Below are 17,912 nucleotides of genomic sequence, written 5' to 3' on the forward strand. Positions count from 1 at the left end.
GCCCTGAGCAAACTAGTCACAATTGTCAACAAGTTGTTTTCTCCAGCTGCAGATGTTCAGTCAGAGATGCCTCAAGTGTCACTTTCAATACAGCCATAAGTTGGAGCCGGACTCACTTTCATATGGCAGCTGCAATGTACAGTTCACATCACTGGTTTATATGCAACAGCAAGTTGAGAGCAAATCATTTACCATCCTATTTTAAAATGTGCAGAGCAACAAGGATGCCGGTTCAAATTTTTATCTCGTCAAGTGTTTCACAGCTATTGCACAGTATAGAGTATCAGTGGTGTACCAACTATTTCTCGACTGGGAGGGGCGGCAAACCACGAATAATCTGACCCCCCCCCCCCCTGTATATCATCATCAGCCTGTATTTATGTCCACTGCAGGATAAAGGCCTCTCCCTGCGGTCCCCAATTACCCCTGTGTCGCACTAGTTGATTCCAACTTGCGCCTGCAAATCTCCTAACTTTATCACCCCACCTAGTTTTCTGCTGTCCTCGACTGTGCTATTGGTCCACCGCTTATCCACCCTACGCATTACATGGCCTGCCCAGCTTCATTTTTTTCTCTTAATGTCAATTAGAATATTTGCTATCCCCGTTTGCTCTTTGGTCCACACCACTCTCTTCCTGGCTCTTAACATTAGGCCTAACATTTTTCGTTCCATCACTCTTTGTACTGGAAACTGAACCTGGCAACGTTCAACACGTGCACCCTCTAGAGTGAGGCTAGCTTAGCAGGGCTGTTTGAGGAATTATCAGGCATTACCTGGGATATAATTGGCCTTAGTGAGATTAAAAGACCTGGTGAGGTTTATACAGTGCTAACGGCCACGTCTTCTGCTACAGAGGTCTTACAGATAAGAGAGAATACGGGGTAGGGTTTCTAATTCATAAGGACATAGCGGGCAACATTGATGAGTTCTACAGCACTAATGAGAGGGTAGCAGTCGCCGTAATACTGAATAGGAGGTATAACGGTATAGTACAAGCCTGCACCCCAAACCTCCGGTCACAGTGGTGAAGAAATCGAAGTTTTATGAAGATGTTGAATTAGCGATGAGAAAGGTGCAAATCCAGTATACTGTAGTCATGAGCGACTTCAATGCAAAAGTGAGGAAAAAGCAGGCAGGTGAGCAAGCAAAACTACCGCATCGACTCTAGGAATACTAGAGGAGAAATGTTGGTAGAATTTGCGGAAAGGAATAGGCTCTGAATAGTGAAACCTCCTTCAGGAAGCGTAGCAACACGAAGTGGACCTGGAAAAGCCCTCACAGAGAAACAAGAAATTAGATTTCATACTCTCTGCCAATCCCAGCATAGTGCAGGATGTAGAAGTGTTAGGTAAAGTGCAGTGACCATAGGTTAGTGATGTCTAGAATTTCTCTCAATTTGAAGAGAGAAAGAGTAAAATTAGTCAAGAAGAAACAGGCCAACCTAGACGCAGTAAGGGTAAAAGCAGACCAATTCAGGCTGGTGCTCGCAAACAAATATGCAGCTTTAGAACAGAAAGATGAAGATAACAGATATATTGAATAAAACCGTAACTAGGCTGATTTCAGAAGCCGCAACTGAAGTGGAAGGTAAGGCACCAAGGCAAGTCATATTAGGTAAGCTCTCCCAAGTAACAAAGGACCTAATAAAGAAACTACACAGCATGAAAGTGTCAAACTCAAGAGATCAAATAGAATTCGCTAACTGTCAACGTTGATCAACTAGAGGAAGGTAAGGAATATTCGAAGTTATAACATGGGAAAGGTTGAGGAAGCCGTAAAATATGAACACAGCATGAAATAGTGAGAAGAAAACTTGGCATAGGACAAGCTAAGATGTATGCACTGAAAAATAAGCAGGGTAATATCAGCAATTCTGATGACATAGTAAAAGCAGCGAAAGACTTCTACACTGATCTGTACAGTGCCCAGAGCAGCCAAACTACTTTCATTCGAAATAGTGATGAACCGGATACAGAGGCTCCTTCTATAACTAGCGATGAAGTTAGAAGGGCCTTGAAAGACATGACCAGAGGAAACGCTGCAGGAGAAGATGGAATAACAGTCGATTTCATCAAAGATGGAGGAGATATCACACTTGAAAAGCTTGCAGCCCTTTATACGCAATGCCTCACAACTTCAAGTGTACCAGAGAGCTGGAAGAACGCCAACATTATACTAATTCATAAGAAGGGAGACATTAAAGAATTGAAGAGTTATAGACCCATTAGCTTGCTTTCAGTATTGTATAAAATATTCACCAAGATTATTTCCAATAGAATCAGGGCAACACTTGACTTCAGCCAACCAAGAGAACAGGCTGGCTTCAGGAAGGGATATTCCAAGATGGATCATGTCCATGTCATCGATCAGGTAATCGAGCAATCTGCGGAGTACAATCAACCTCTTATATGGCTTTCATAGATTATGAAATGGCATTTGATTCAGTAGAGATACCAGCAGTCATGGAGGCATTGCGTAATCAAGGGGTACAGGAGGCATACATGAATATCTTAGCAAACATCTACAAGGATTCCACAGCTACCTTGATTCTCCACAAGAAAAGTAGAAAGTTACCTATCAAGAAAGAGGTCAGGCAAGGAGACACAATTTCTCCAATGTTATTCACTGCATGCTTAGAAGTATTCAAGCTCTTAGATTGGGAAGGCTTAGGAGTGAGGATCAACGGCGAATATCTCGGCAACCTTCGGTTTGCAGATGACATTGTCCTATTCAGCAACAATGGGGACGAATTACAACAAATGCTCGAGGACCTTAACCAAGAAAGTGCAAGATTAGGGTTGAAGATTAACATGCAGAAGACAAAGATAATGTTCAATAGCCTGGCAGGGGAACAAGAACTCAGGATCGCCAGTCAGCCTCTAGAGTCTGTAAAGGAGTACGTTTATCTAGGTCAATTACTCACAGGGGACCCTGATCACGAGAAGGAAATTTACAGAAAAATAAAAATGAGTTGGAGACTTGGAGTGGATATGGCAGGCCTTGCCAAATCCTGACTGGGAGCTTACCACTGTCGTTGAAAAGAAAAGTGTACAATCATTGCATTCTACCGGTGCTAACATATGGGGCAGAAACTTTGAGGTTAACAAGGAAGCTCCCTATATATATAGGGTGTTGTAACTATTATGCACCAAGATTTAAAAATATGCAAATACCACATAGCTGGACAGAACCAAGGTAATGTTTGCCGTCGCTTGGAGCTACACATTATTTCTTGCATTCCGCTTAATTACAAAATCAGTCCTAATTAAGCAACTTCTCAAATGTTATAATTAAAGCAAATTGTAGAGCAACATGAGAAACTCCCGATACAGCTTTTTGTTGCTCAATACATGCTACATAAGTGTTTTCCTGAGCGCGAAAGAAGCCCACAAATACACGCAAAATTGCCGTGCAACTGGCCGCTTAAGGCGCTCCCCTAACTGAATACTGGTTGAGTTCACAGTTCTCCCAGGGCAGCAGGATAAATTCTGCTTTGTTTGTAAAACACATTCATAAAGCTCCAGATCACTTGCGTGCATAATTTATTACAAATATCATACTTAGTCCCCTGTCTTTGAAGTTTGCCTACATATTGCCGATAACATGCCCTTTATTTTTGCCAAATATAAACGAAGTGTCTTGTTTAGTTCACAGAGGACATTGCTGAAACCAAGTAGGAATGTCTTATGACGCATGAAAATTGGGGGAAAAAACGACGGCTGAGTAATAATTTGCAATGTTTCTAACTGGACTAGAAACATAAAAATTTTGTCGCACATTGCACTTACCATGACCCCCCTACCCTTTCCACGAAATGTATATGTGTTGTAACCTACAGCCATGTCGGGACACTGGGAAACATAGCTGATAGCTGCCATATCACAAGTTCTAACACTTGAAGAAGAAATTTTTTTACAAAGGCTGTGTTTGAATCAACCGCATTTAACTTGCAATGATAGTTTCCATAGCATGCCATCAATTTTCGCTACATTAGGTCTTGGTGGCTTTTACAGTTCTCCCAGGGCAGTGGGCTCAATTCTTCCCCACTTGTTAGACACGCTCATAACACTCTAGAGGGCTTGCATACGTAATTTATTGTGAAAGCCCCAATTACCCATATATTCGAACTTTACCTACACATCAGCCATTACTTTTTCCTTACAGTCACCAAACATAACGAAGCTGCCTCCTTTAGTTCGAGAGAACACTAGGCATACCTAGTATATCACACATGAAAAAGTAAAAAAAAAAATGAGGGTTCAATAATTATTTGTAAAGCTTCTAAATAAGCCACAAACGTTAAAACTATGCGACACATTAGCACTTAAAATGCTGCCTGTTCCTTCAAAGTATAAAATATCGGAAACGCAGAGTTCTCGCGGGACACTGGGAAAACTAGCTAATATAGCAGCGTGAAAGTTTCGAATACTTGCTTACAATTTTTTTTTTTATTTATCAACAAGCATTTGTCATCACACATAAGAGTCATTCCAATGTTCAAATCAGGGCAAAAAGAATCCTTTCTAAATTACAGACGTATTTCTTTAACTTCTCATGCATGCAAACTCCGTGAACACATAATTTATAAACACATTATCACTTTTCTTGAGTCTAACAACATTTTGTGCAGCGCTCAGCATGGATTTCGTAGTGGTTTAAGCACAGTCACTCAATTAACTGAATTTACTCATTACATCGCTTTTGCTCTTGATTTAGGTCATCAAGTGGATGTGCTCTTCATTGATTTCTCCAAAGCATTTGATACTGTACCACATCATAAACTATTACATAAACTTAGCCTTATCCTTAATAACCCTCTTCTTGTTGACTGGATCCGTAGTTTTCTTTATAATCGTTCACAGTATGTTTCTTTTAATTGATTCAACTCCCCTGACGCATCAGTATCTTCCAGAGTACCCCAAGGTTCTATTTTAGGGCCTTTGCTTTTTTTGCTGTATATTAACGACATTCCAAACTCTGTTTCGATAAAAATTCGGCTTTAGACGACTGCGTTCTCTACGTCATTTCTACACCTAACGATCATAACACTCTGAATCAATCTTTTATAAATTTTTGTGAATGGTGCGAACTCTGGCAAATGAACATTAACTTAAAAAAAAAAACAGTCATGTCCTTTCACTTCGAGGTTATCCTGGTCAGAACATATTCTAACAACTTCAAACAGAGCACTAAACAAACTTGGTTACCTGACCCGAACCCTACCCTGCCCCCCCCGTGTTGCCCCGAAAGAAACTAAACTCATTACATACAAAACACTTGTAAGACCTATTCTTGAATATGCGGCTACCATATGGAACCCTTACAAAATTTCGGACAATCAGAAAATTGAATCTGTTCAGAAAAAGACGGTTCGTTTCATATACCACCTCTACGGCAGAATGTTTTCACCATCATCTCATCTGCATATGCTTGGTTTAACCCCTCTTTCCGACCGTCGTCACAATAATTCTCTGAAACTTCTACAGAAACAGCAATCACTTAAACTTATCAGTCTTTTTTGCTCGCAACAACACTTTTAAATACAGTTTCATTCCTAGGACTATTGAACTCTGGAATGATCTGCCTGGTTCCATCCGTTGTTTACCACATAAAGAATTGGGGGATGCTATTGAGAACTCCATTTAACCATGTTTTCACATATGCTTCTTTTTATTGCGATTTGCATTTGCCACATTGAATTCACCCACTCCTGCAATAGCCCATCTGGGCTGCAGTATTTGTAGATAAATAAATAAAAAATAAATAAACCTGGCTTATTATTCCCCCTACGTTCGCGAAGTTTGACGTCAGTTGTAGCTTTATTTATGCCAGCGCAGCCGTCTTAAGTTTTACACTACTCATAAACAGACTAATAATGCTATGGACCACTTGCGTACATATTCTACTAGAAAAGGCACATCTAACCCACCGATTTGGAACACTGCCTCCAAATTACCCATTCCATATGCCTTATTTTCTTCAGATGTAAACAAGATGCCTTGTTTAGCTCACCACAGACACCGAAGAAACAAACTATGAATCTCGTATGATGCACAAAAACACATGCAAAAACAAGGGTTTAGTAATTATCTGCAACAGTTGCATTTTTTTCACCAGGAAAGTGAAAGTTTCGCATCACACTGGGCTTACAGTTCTCCCTATTTTCACGTAATTTCAAGTCCGTATTTCAAGTCCCTGGAACACTTCAATGCGTAACTTTCTACAAAGGCTGTAAGGAACCTACACATAATAAACATTCATCGCTCCTCACTCAGAACACTGCTTCGTATTTGGATAAATATAAACACCATGGCCCGCATAGTTTACCGAGGATACCGAGGGAAACTAAATGGCGCATATAACGCATAAAAATTGCGAGAAAGCAAGTATTCAGTAACTGTTTTCAAAGCACATAAGCAACCTACACATTTCAAGCTGCCTAAGGCTGGCATTCTAGTTCTGCGGTCACAAATTTTGTTTCAGTGTTGTTTCTAAACATTCTAGTACATGGACTGACATTTTTATATCTGAATATATCTTTTGGGCGTATGTCAACAACAATTTGCATTGTTTTCATGATCTTCTTGTACTCTAAATTTCACTCAAATTTGTTATACATATTAAATTGCTGTTGAACAGTGGGTGGTGTAGCTACAATAACCAGGTGCACCAGGTATTTGCACTATTCCTTATCGCCATCGACACCAGCAGGCTCATCATATTTATCTAGGCATGCAGCTTCTTGTTGGTTGACCCCTTATCATTCATACTGTGCAGTTTGTTCAAAGCGTACAGGAAGCGCACACGTTGATGCAGGAAATGAAACGCCATGCAGTCCTCGCCGCCCTGGCCGCACACCACAGCAACTTGGAAATTGCCACCTTTCTGAACGTGGCAAAGTCTTTCGTTTACAAGGTGCGGACAGAACTGATGTGTTCTGGCGGTGACGTGGCATGTGTGACAAAAGGATAAAAGCACAGTCAGCGGTCAGATGTCGTTCGAACCCCTGATTTTCTCCAGCGGCTGCAGGTCATCGTGAGTGACGACCCAGGGAAGACAATGCGAGCCATTGCAAAGGAGCTCCGAGTCGCAAAGTCGACTGCCTGGCTCGCTGTGCACAAGGTCTTCAGGTACCATTCCTATGTCATGAGAAGGGGGCAATTCATGTCCGATAAAACTCGGGCGAGTCATCTGCTCCGGTCCAAGCGCTTGCTAAGCAAGCTAAAGAGACCTGAGCAGCCTCGAATGCTGTTTTTTGTTTTTGTTTTTTTTTAGATGGAAAGAACGTTGTCTGTGATGGTGTTAGCCGTCGTCAGCAACGAGGGTGACGCGTCATGCCGCTACACTTTTTTTTTTTTTTTTGCAGAAGGACGCCGCGTTAATGCTGCTGCGTACGTGGAGGTGCTTGCCACCGTTGTAAAGCCCTGGCTAAAGATTGTTTCGAAAGGAAGACCTTATGTCTTTCAGCAAGATTCGGCTCCCGCCCACGCCGCCTGCGTCACCCAGGAGTGGCTGGCTGACAACTTCTACGACCACGTCACTCCCACCTTGTGGCCTCCTAGTTCTCCAGATTAAATCCGCTCGACTACTATGCCTGGGGCACATCGTTGAGAGAGAGGCCAACAAACAGTCACATAATGCAAAAGACTCGCTGAAGGCCGCCGTTGCTGACTCAATGGCCAACATCTCTAAGGACCACCTGATCCGTGCATGCGGGCGTTTCCGAAGCCGAATTGAATCGGTTAATTATTGCTGCGGATGGCGGATTCATTGAGTAATTGTGGAAATAAACCGTAAGAGCAGTATTTCCCAAAGTTTGGTTAAAATATGTATTTTTGCTGGCGATATTCTTCTCTGTCTGAATCCAACATTGTGTTCTCAAATACCTCGCGCACCCGGTACATGTGCGTTTCTTTCCCCAATCTGCAGTTAGTAAGATAGATAGTCACTATTTAATTATGTTGTCACTGAACATGCAGTGCCCTATCCGCAATGGAAACAAAAACAGGCAAATTGTTCCTTTGTCTATATTTTCTAAACTGGCACATAATACTAGCGTGGTTCAAGCTGCTTTACGTATACGTCTGCAGCACCTGCCTTCGACTGTTGTTTACGTGACCATGTTTTATTTCAGTGCATGCTTGATTAACCATTGGGACATCAGTGACGGAACACTAGCTCCCGTCATAGCCCCAAAGCCAGTACCATATTTACGTTGATATGAGTAAAAAAATGCAGTTAACAAACCGCACGGCAGTCTGAAATGCTAAACTGACGTTTGTGCCGTTCAGATGGTGAAAACACGGTTTTCAGGTAAATGGAGACACTTAAGCGGCTTAATAAAACACTTACGGTTATAAAGTGGTGTTGTTACTGCCATTCTTGCAAAAATAACTGAAGTTCACCACTCGAAAACTCCGCTGCAGGCGAAGCGAAGTGCACGAACGACCGCCCAAAGTTTCGGAACCGGCGTAAAAAGCGGGAAACTCGTACCGGCGGCTACGGTGGCTAGAAGGGGCGGTGCGCTACTAGATATCATATTTTCACTTCAAAACTCTAAAGCATAACAGTATTTTTAGAATAATGTAGCCTGTTTTTTTTGTTTTGTTTTTCTTTTTGCGTGCTTTTTGCGGGCCTTCGAGGCAGCGCCTCATTTTGCCAGTTGCAAGTCACAGCATGCCGCTGTGGCGTCAGATTTGAATCGGCAGACGGTTCGCGCTTGAAAATGCGCGTAGGCAGAATCGGTTTCCGGCACGCTCGTGAATTCGCAAATAGGTACGTGCTGATTGCGCTTACAAGGTTTTTTGATATACCCCGTCAAAGCAATTATTCTTCTTTGTGCGTTAGTTATTGGTTTTCATGAAACTTTCAAGACATTGACAACGCATACATTACATATGCAAGCGTGTCACTATGTCTCGACAGAATACTGCAGTGTCAATTACTATGCCGATGCACCCGCATGCGCGAGAATACGTGGCCAGCTTGGTGAAAGTTTAGAACTTAATGATGTGAGAGAAGGCTGATTGCCGTATGTGTTCTGTGGCTGATGCGCCTGCAGGCACACGTGTTGATATAATGGTCACTGTGGACTACGTATGATTTGTCGCGAGACAGCGAAATCATATACTAGCGACCAAAAAAGTTGACGGACCAAGGGATCTGACAAAAAGCTGAATATCTCCGCAGCTTCAAAACGCAGCCTGGTATTCCCATTTCCAGCCTCTACTGGTATATGCGAACAACATTGTAATGCACGATTTTACTGGCTACTTTTAAGGGCTGCTCGGATATTTAGCGTTTTCTGAGATCCCCTGGTCCGTAAACTTTTTTTATCCATGGTACGTAAACTGCGCCATGCCGGCAGGAGATCTTTTCTTTTTTCGAGAGGATTTGCCGTGAGGCGTAAAGAATAAAAGAAATTTAAATAAAAGCTTCCAACTCTGCATCGTGCAAGATTAACTGCAGCACTGTCACAATTGCTATCTCATTGTCCATCACCCAATGTTTGCAGTTTTCAAGTAGGTCTGGTTTCAGCCAGCCTTTCATGAATTCATCGCCCGTGTTCCAGGACACATCAAAAGTAGCTGATGTTGATCACCTGACGTTGTCGCAGGAGCCGAGCACTTGGGGCACGTTCCGTGGTCGTCTTTTGTCGATCCCTGAGCAAAGGTTACCGATGGTGCAGCGGTCAACTCCAGCCTGAATTCTCCTCCAAAGAGATACATCCTGCACATCCGGGTGAGGTTACGGGCAAGAAAGCAGACACACCAAGGAATCAAGGTGCATGTGTCCAGTCGGAGGCTATAGATTTTAGTGCTTAGAGGGGAGTGTGGGGATCCGAAGGAATGGATATAGGTGTTTCGTTTCTTTCTTTATTGCACACACTCTTTTCATTGTACAAGATACACACAATATCTGTATGGTCCCATAGCCAATGGCTAGTACTGGAGTCCATTTAGAAACATATGTATAAGAAACTGTTATACAATTTGGTATGAATCTATTCAATTTGATTAACAAGAAATCCAGGAAAATTACAACACAAGAAAAACTCTGATAAATAATAGTTGTACATGGCTTAACAAAAAGAGAACATAAATATCCATCAGTTGAAGTAGCAGAGAGAATTACTTTGAAATAACACTTTTTCATTGCTCTCAGCATGTTCTGCGAGTTCTTTATATAATGCGGAATACCATTCCAGATTTTCGCACCAGCATACAGTACTGTAGCAGTCGTTTTCCATAGGCATTTTTTATTGGCGGAATATTTAAGTTGCCAAAAGTTTGGTTCCTAGTGTAGCGTAGTGGGGTGCAGAGTAATGAAATAGCAAATGGCTCATTGTATCTTATAACATTGTTAATACATGTGGCTAATCTTGATTCCCGTATGAAATCAAAAGGCATGATTTTTAGCATAGAAAACAGGGGTTTGCTTGGTTCATAGTATTGCGAGAAAGTTATTGTACATATGGCTCGTTTTTGCAACCGTCATACTGGTTCAAGGTAGGAATTATGTCAAACCACAGGACTCTACACACTACAAAAGGTGGCATTTCACTAAAGTACAAAATGGGAAGTATTGAAACATCAAAATATTCACAAGCTTGCAGAAGGGCATAATAAATTGAAGCTAATTTAGAGCAGACAGCATCTAGCTCAAACTGCCAATATAAGCAGCTATCTAGACGGACACCAAGGTAAGAGAAAGAGTCAGTACAATCGAGAGCGCAATTATTAATACGTAGTAGCCTGTCATTATATGGAGTAGTATTAATTCGGGAGTGGAATAGCATATATTGTGTTTTATTAAGATTAATGGTAAGCTTGTTAGCAGCAACCCAATCAGCAAGTTTCGCTAGTTCAATATTCATTTTTACTTTTATATCTGAATATATCACCGGTAATAATTAGGGCAGTGTCGTCAGCATACATGACCATTTCAGCAGTGGTTAGTACTTGTGGTAAGTCGTTTATGTATAGCAAGTAAAGGAACAGACCTAATATAGAACCTTGTGGCACACCTGTTTGTATGGACTAAAGGGAAGAAGTAATGTTATTACTAATTACCATTTGTTGAGGACCTTTAAGGTAACTCTGAAAGAAATGCCATATAGTGTTGGGGAAGCCATATTTACATAATTTGTAAAGTAATATTTCGTGGTCAACGGTATCAAATGCTTTTTTTTTTTTTTTTTGAGGTCAAGAGAAACCACTACAGCGAATTTGTTATTTTGAAGGGTGGTATTTAAAGTCTGACTCAGTGTGAGCACTACTGTGTTTGTAGAAAGCATAGGTCGGAATCCATGTTGACGTGAATGTAACACGTGATATTTGTCCAAAAATGAATGCATGCTCTTTGCGATTATTTTTTCAAAAATATTGTTAAGAACACTGAGTACAGATATTGGGCTTTAGCAAGAAGGGTCAGACCTGTCCCCCTCTTTATAGACAGGGGTAACGTTGGCTATTTTAGATGTCGATGGATATTTTCCAGTACATAATAAGTGATCGAATAGATCGCATAATATGTTTCCTATTATAATATGTCTCCTGGTATAGGTGTCTGGGTAAGGTACGCGGGCAGGCGATATACCATGCTGTTGAAACGATTCTAACCATGTCCCTATACGCAATGCACCCCAATTTCTAAGGTGTCAGGACTTGCGGACTTTATGAACCCTGTGTTCAGTTCACGGCTTCTTTGTCCTCGCTGTCGCGCTACTGAATCCATCTCGCCCATCATTCTGTTCTATTGCAAAGGTGAGCAAGCGACAAGCATTCAAGGAAACTGGCTTCGGTCTCTTTAGAGTTGACAACACAAATTCCGTACAATGCCCTCTGAAGCGCGGTGCGTGCAATTGCGCACGTCAAGATAACGCGTCAAAGGTACTCGTGAATAAATATCTAAAACCTGTCGTGGACATTTTCAAACACTGTCTTTCTTACAGTGCTGCACGTTTATATGATATGGGAAAAGTGTTTTGGCAGACGAGTTGGAAGGTAGATGGCTGCATGTTTGCACTAAGCGCCGGGATGTCTTCTGGCTGGTTTCGCTTCTTTCTTTCTTTTTCACAATGTTTTACATCAGGCATATGGCTCAAGCAGCTCGATAGGTGCCTTCCAAGCATAGCTGACGTTCGTGTGGAGAGGTCTTACTAGCATTCCTGTTTGTAACCTTGGCAAAACTCATCGAAGAATCAAAACTTTTTAAATCAGTCTGCAGCAGTATGCTTTTGATGATGTTGAAGATGCAAGAATTGTGGCAATGCAGAATTTTCAGTTGAAAGAATCGGCACCTGAAGGGGATACCACGGCTTCATTGCAGTTAAGTCCATGTGGTCCATGCAGTAAATCCAGATACGGCAACATCAGATTTGTTACATTTTCCCGGTTGAACAGAATGGCCACCCCAGAACAAGCTGAGCTGCTCCAGATAGATAATAACAATTTACAGTAGTTGCATTATATTGCATATATGAGTGCAATTATATACTCCACTAGTACTTACCTGTTGCTGTACATACCTAAACACTGGTGAGCATAAGCATGCCGCTACATGTAAAATACCATTCACTTTCGCCACACAGTTCTAGTGGTTTCCAATTAGTCAGTTGTAGGTGGAGAATGCCCCCCCCCCCCCCCAAATATCACAGTATCCGGTCTCACGGATACTGCGAAAGAGAAGGCAATGACCTCAATCTTTCAAAGAAGGAAGATATCAAAAATCATGTAACCAAAAAGCTGTTTATTCAGGCACCACAAAAAAGGGGCAATAAATAGTACAATGACAACCAGTTGTTCATTAAAGGCATCGCAGCGTTATCACATCAAATGGTGTTCACTCAAACACCATATGAATAGGAACCATTAAATGACTAGATATTATTTACAGCATATTTACAAGTCCACTAGCTAACTTCTGTTGTCTACTCAGTCCACTTCCTCCACAGTCGGCCCAGCATGGTGTGCTGCTGACCCGTGCTTTGGTCCTTGTGGTTGGTGCAGCTTGCTCATGATTGGCATGCAATGCCTGCTGAAGCTCCTTGAGACGATGCTCATACTCCTCCTTTTCAGCCAGGCTGTTGCTGTCGATCCAGGAGATGGTCTCACGGCACTTGGACAGCACAGAGTCCTTCTCCGCCGATGGCAGCTTCTCTCCAGCTTCTTCGACAGCCTGCTTGACGCCATAGACGTAAGACTCGAGAGAGTTCCTGGCAGCCACCCTCTCGCGCTGTGCGTCGTCTTCCTGCTTGAACTTTTCAGCCTCGGCAAGCATGCGTTCAATATCTTCCTTGGAGAGTCGACCCTTGTCGTTGGTGATGCGGATGCTCTCCTGCTTGCCAGTGCTCTGGTCTCGGGCCGAGACCTGCAGGATGCCATTGGCGTCCATGTCGAAGGTGACTTCGATCTGCGGAACTCCTCTAGGTGCTGGTGGAATGCCGTTCAAGTTAAACGTTCCTAGCAGATGGTTGTCTTTCGTCAGGGCACGTTCACCTTCGTAAACCTGGATGGTGACCGCAGGTTGGTTGTCTGCATACGTGGTGAACGTCTGCGACGTCTTGCACGGAATGCGCGAGTTGCGCTCAACTATGCGGGTCATGACCCCGCCCGCTGTTTCGATTCCCAACGACAGCGGTGCCACGTCAACCAGCAGCACGTCGCGGATGGAGTCGCTGGAGTCGCCACTGAGAACGGCTGCCTGCACCGCGGCACCGAACGCCACTGCTTCGTCCGGGTTGATGCCCATGGAGAGTTCCTTGCCGTTGAAGAAGTCCTTGAGCAGCTTCTGCACCTTGGGGATTCGAGTAGAGCCGCCCACGAGCACGACGTCGTGGATCTGCGACTTGTCCATCTTGGCGTCGCGAAGCGCTCGCTCCACGGGCTCGAGTGTGCTGCGGAACAGGTCCATGCAGAGCTCCTCGAACCTGGCGCGGGTGATCTTGCTGTAGAAGTCGACGCCTTCGAAGAGCGCGTCGATCTCGATGCTCGCTTCGGCGGAACTTGACAGCGTCCTCTTGGCGCGCTCGCAAGCGGTGCGCAGTCTTCGAAGAGCTCGAGGGTTCACCCTGAGGTCCTTGCGGTGCTTCCGCTTGAATTCCTGCACGAAGTGCTCTACCATCCGGTTGTCGAAATCTTCACCTCCCAGGTGCGTGTCACCTGCCGTGGAGCGGACTTCGAACATGGACCCCTCGTCGATGGTCAGCACAGAAACGTCGAAGGTGCCGCCACCCAGATCGAAGATGAGGACGTTCTTCTCTCCCACGCAAGTTCTTATCGAGGCCATAGGCTAACGCAGCTGCCGTGGGTTCGTTGATTATACGCAGCACGTTGAGACCCGCGATAGCGCCAGCATCTTTCGTGGCCTGCCTCTGTGAATCATTGAAGTAAGCTGGCACCGTGATGACAGCGTCGCTCACCTTCTTTCCCAGGTACGCCTCGGCAGTCTCCTTCATCTTGGTCAAAACCATGGCGCTGATCTCCTCCGGGTTGAAACGCTTGCGTTCGCCCTTGAACTCGACGCTGATCTTCGGCTTGCCTCCATCGTTCTCCACCTTGAAGGGCCAGTGCCGGATATCGTCTTGGATCTTGGGGTCGTCGTAGCGGCGCCCGATCAGCCTCTTGGCATCGAACACCGTGTTCTCGGGGTTCATGGCCGCCTGTGCCTTGGCTGCATCGCCGATCAGCCGCTCCGTGTCCGTGAAGGCAACGTAGCTCGGCGTCGTGCGATTGCCCTGATCGTTGGCGATGATCTCGACGCGGCCGTGTTGAAAGACGCCCACGCAGGAATACGTGGTGCCCAGGTCGATCCCGATGGCTGGGACGTCTGACTGCATGCGGCTAGGCATGATGAGTGCGTTGTGTAAGTTGCGTTCTGATTCAGAACTGTAGTTGCTCTCGTGATTCAAGTCACAAGTCTGACGGGAGCTTAGTCGGCGCGCGATTTATACCGTTCGCGCGCTTTTCTAGAAACGCCCAGAAGCTTCGCGAACCACTTCAACCAATCGGAGCAACGTTTGTTGGTGACGTCAGGCCAGCCGTTCTGCGATTGGTCGGTTGCCCGTGTAGAAGCTTCGAGAAAGCTCTCGCGTCGTCTGCTGCTCCTTGCAAAACAAAACTAAACAGAAAAAGCAGGTATTTGTGATTTTGATTAAGAGAATGAGTTAATAACGGCTCAATAGAGCCCGATAGAAATTTTTTAGCTGTTTCATGTAAAAAAACTCAAAGCAGGGAACATATTTTGAGACGAATGATCGGCGATACGAAAAACTGAAGCAGACGACAGGAGCCTGTTTCGAGGCGAATAGCAAACGCATTTGAATACGGCTAGTTGCCATGGTAGTTTGGTCATTAATGGCGTCGAGAATAGGCTTCAATGCCACGTTTTATTTTCAGTGCGTTTTGTTGAAATGAGTTCAAAGCTACGTACATGGCTACGTACGCTCAGTTCCCAGCTCGCCGAAGTGATCGGGATGATGCGAGAATATTCGAGAACCTACGCGATCGTTTAGAGGTGGGAGAGAGGCCAGTAGGCGAGGCTGTGACGACATGTGACGTAAGTATCCTCCTCTCTGCCATTCTCGAAATTTCGCGTTCTTTCCGTTGCGACGCCACCGCGCGTATAAATAGCGGAGTCGTCTGCTTCGACTTCAGATTCAGATCAGCTGTGACGCTCGATCGCATTGTGCACTTCCGTTCGCTTTACTTTTGCCAGTTCTCGTTTGAAAAAACAACTGCATTTCTACGAAGTTGCCACTGCAACGTACTACATCATGGTGCGCCTGATGCTGTACCCGCTCTTCAGCGACGTGGAAGACCTGTTCTCTCCTCTCAATGTTCTGGACCAGCTGAGCGACGCGATGCGGTCCTCTGTGCGTCAGGCGGACAAGAAAACGAAGCCGACGACTTCGGATCGCAGTTCGAGCTGCTTTTGTCTCCACGGCTCCGCGAACTCCGGCAGCCCTCGGAAGCGTGCACTGAACCTCGGTGAAGAGGACACGCGAAGCGACTCGCCAGACGACTCCAAGTTCGTTGTCAACTGCAACGTCCGCGGCTACAAGCCCGAGGAGATATCCGTCAAGGCGGTCGACGACTGCATCGAGGTGAGCGCGAATCACGAGGAAGAGAGCGAGGATGGCTACGTGAAGCGCCAGTTCACCCGGCGGTTCACCCTGCCCTGAAGGAGTGAAAGCCGAGACCGTCACCTGCGCCCTGTCGTCGTCCGGCGTGCTGGCCATCGAAGCGCCCAAACCTGAGCCTCCCAGCAAGAAGCCGAGGACGATTCCGATCGCAGTCGAGTCGTCGAAGCCAATCGCGGCGCCGGCTGATCATAAGGATCAGGCCGAAAAACCGGAAGAAGGCACCACCGAAGCTGCATCGGCGTCGTGAAGAGAACATTCCTGCCTTTTGTATATTTTTGTCATCCTTAGGATCATGTCTTTCCGTTCGTAAAGTGCGTTCAGTACATTCCACAACTCCACCATAACATATATTGCGAAGTAAAATAAACGGGTATTTTATCCCAAATTAAACTAGCGGCGTGTTATTAATTGTTTATTCCGGCGCCTGACCGTGAAGTTGTTGCATGCGGACAGGCTCCTATGCCTTAATGGCTATATAGGCCCTCAGCTGCAAAAATTTGCGGAGGGCAGAATCCGTTGCAGCGAGCACTTCCTCTTTCGAAGTGTCAACACATATATGTATACTGGCTGAGTACTACCACCTCCCATCACTTGCTAAATTGCAGAGGAATAAATGTGGAAGTCGCAAAGAAGCTGAACTTTTTTTCAGATTTGTCGCTCCAAAACTTGCAGTTGGCTGTACGACATCATTCAGTGTCACATTATTGCAAGTAAAATGAACGGGTACATCTTATACATCCCAGTTAGTTAATGGCTCTCTTGTTTTATTCCTTCCTGCCTGCTTCATCTGAATTGTTGCACGTGGGAAAGTGTATATATACATCTTAGTTATGTGAAATTACATTCAATGACATCCCGTGTATATAAGGAGAATGCGCACATGCACATTCTAGTATGGTGTGTAACTATAGTATACACAGCACAGAAGCTAATTATTATGCACTGAAAAGAGCACTGAACACATACAGTCAAACACCTTCATAACAAAGTGTTTGGGATTTCCAGGATCTTTTGTTGTACAGGTGACTTCCTTGTAAAGATCACACAACTGTACTGCTCACAATAAAAGCAGGCTAAAGCACGTTCAACAAGAGAAAATCTTTATTTAACATCAATTCAAGTGAGACTTGGTTAAATAAGACGCATATTTTTTTTTTGCATCCCACTGAATATGCAACTGCAACTGACCTTAATGCATTGAGGTACAGGGCAGTACAGCGCATGCTCTGCGGTGACATGTACTTGGGAGCGATCCAGATTAAAGCTTCAGATCATAAAATGGCGCTGTACATCGTCTCCACTTGCCATGAAAATTAATTGGTTTGTTTACAGGGTCTTCACTGTTGCCTTCATTGACATTCGCATCCTTCCCACCATAGATCACTTTGAAGATGTCAGTGTTCGTCATTTAAGTTCCAATACACCATCAAGTGGTCATCAACTACGACATATTCGTCATTCGTGGCACCCGCTTCTGCTTTACAACAAGCAACGCATCAGTCGAGCGATTCGTAACGCAACAAATCTGTAGTATGGGATGCCCAAATTCCTTTGTAAATTCTTTGTAAAGGTGGTTGCAATATATATATGAAAGATAGGAAATTCGCCTAGGACATAATCAATCGTTCGTTATATAGGTTATCTTGTAGTAGGGGCACATGCAATCATCTCTCTGCACCCTTATTAAATATAACCATCACATCAGCCGCATTCTCCTGTAAGAAAAAGAGTATACACATTCCTGAAGCCCACCACAAAGGAGTCATT

At 44.3% G+C, this 17,912-nt stretch overlaps 2 pseudogenes; one reads left to right on the top strand and one right to left on the bottom strand.

Moving 5' to 3' along the window:
* LOC119433551 (heat shock protein 68-like) overlaps nucleotides 1-14,917 on the bottom strand; it is a 17,349-nt pseudogene extending 2,432 nt beyond the window's left edge.
* A 533-nt stretch (nucleotides 14,918-15,450) lies between these two features.
* On the top strand, nucleotides 15,451-16,882 carry LOC119433126 (alpha-crystallin A chain-like; annotated as a pseudogene).
* Nucleotides 16,883-17,912: the final 1,030 nt, after the last annotated feature.

The sequence above is a fragment of the Dermacentor silvarum genome, chromosome 11 (assembly GCF_013339745.2).
Source record: "Dermacentor silvarum isolate Dsil-2018 chromosome 11, BIME_Dsil_1.4, whole genome shotgun sequence".
Taxonomy (NCBI): Eukaryota; Metazoa; Arthropoda; class Arachnida; order Ixodida; family Ixodidae; genus Dermacentor; species Dermacentor silvarum.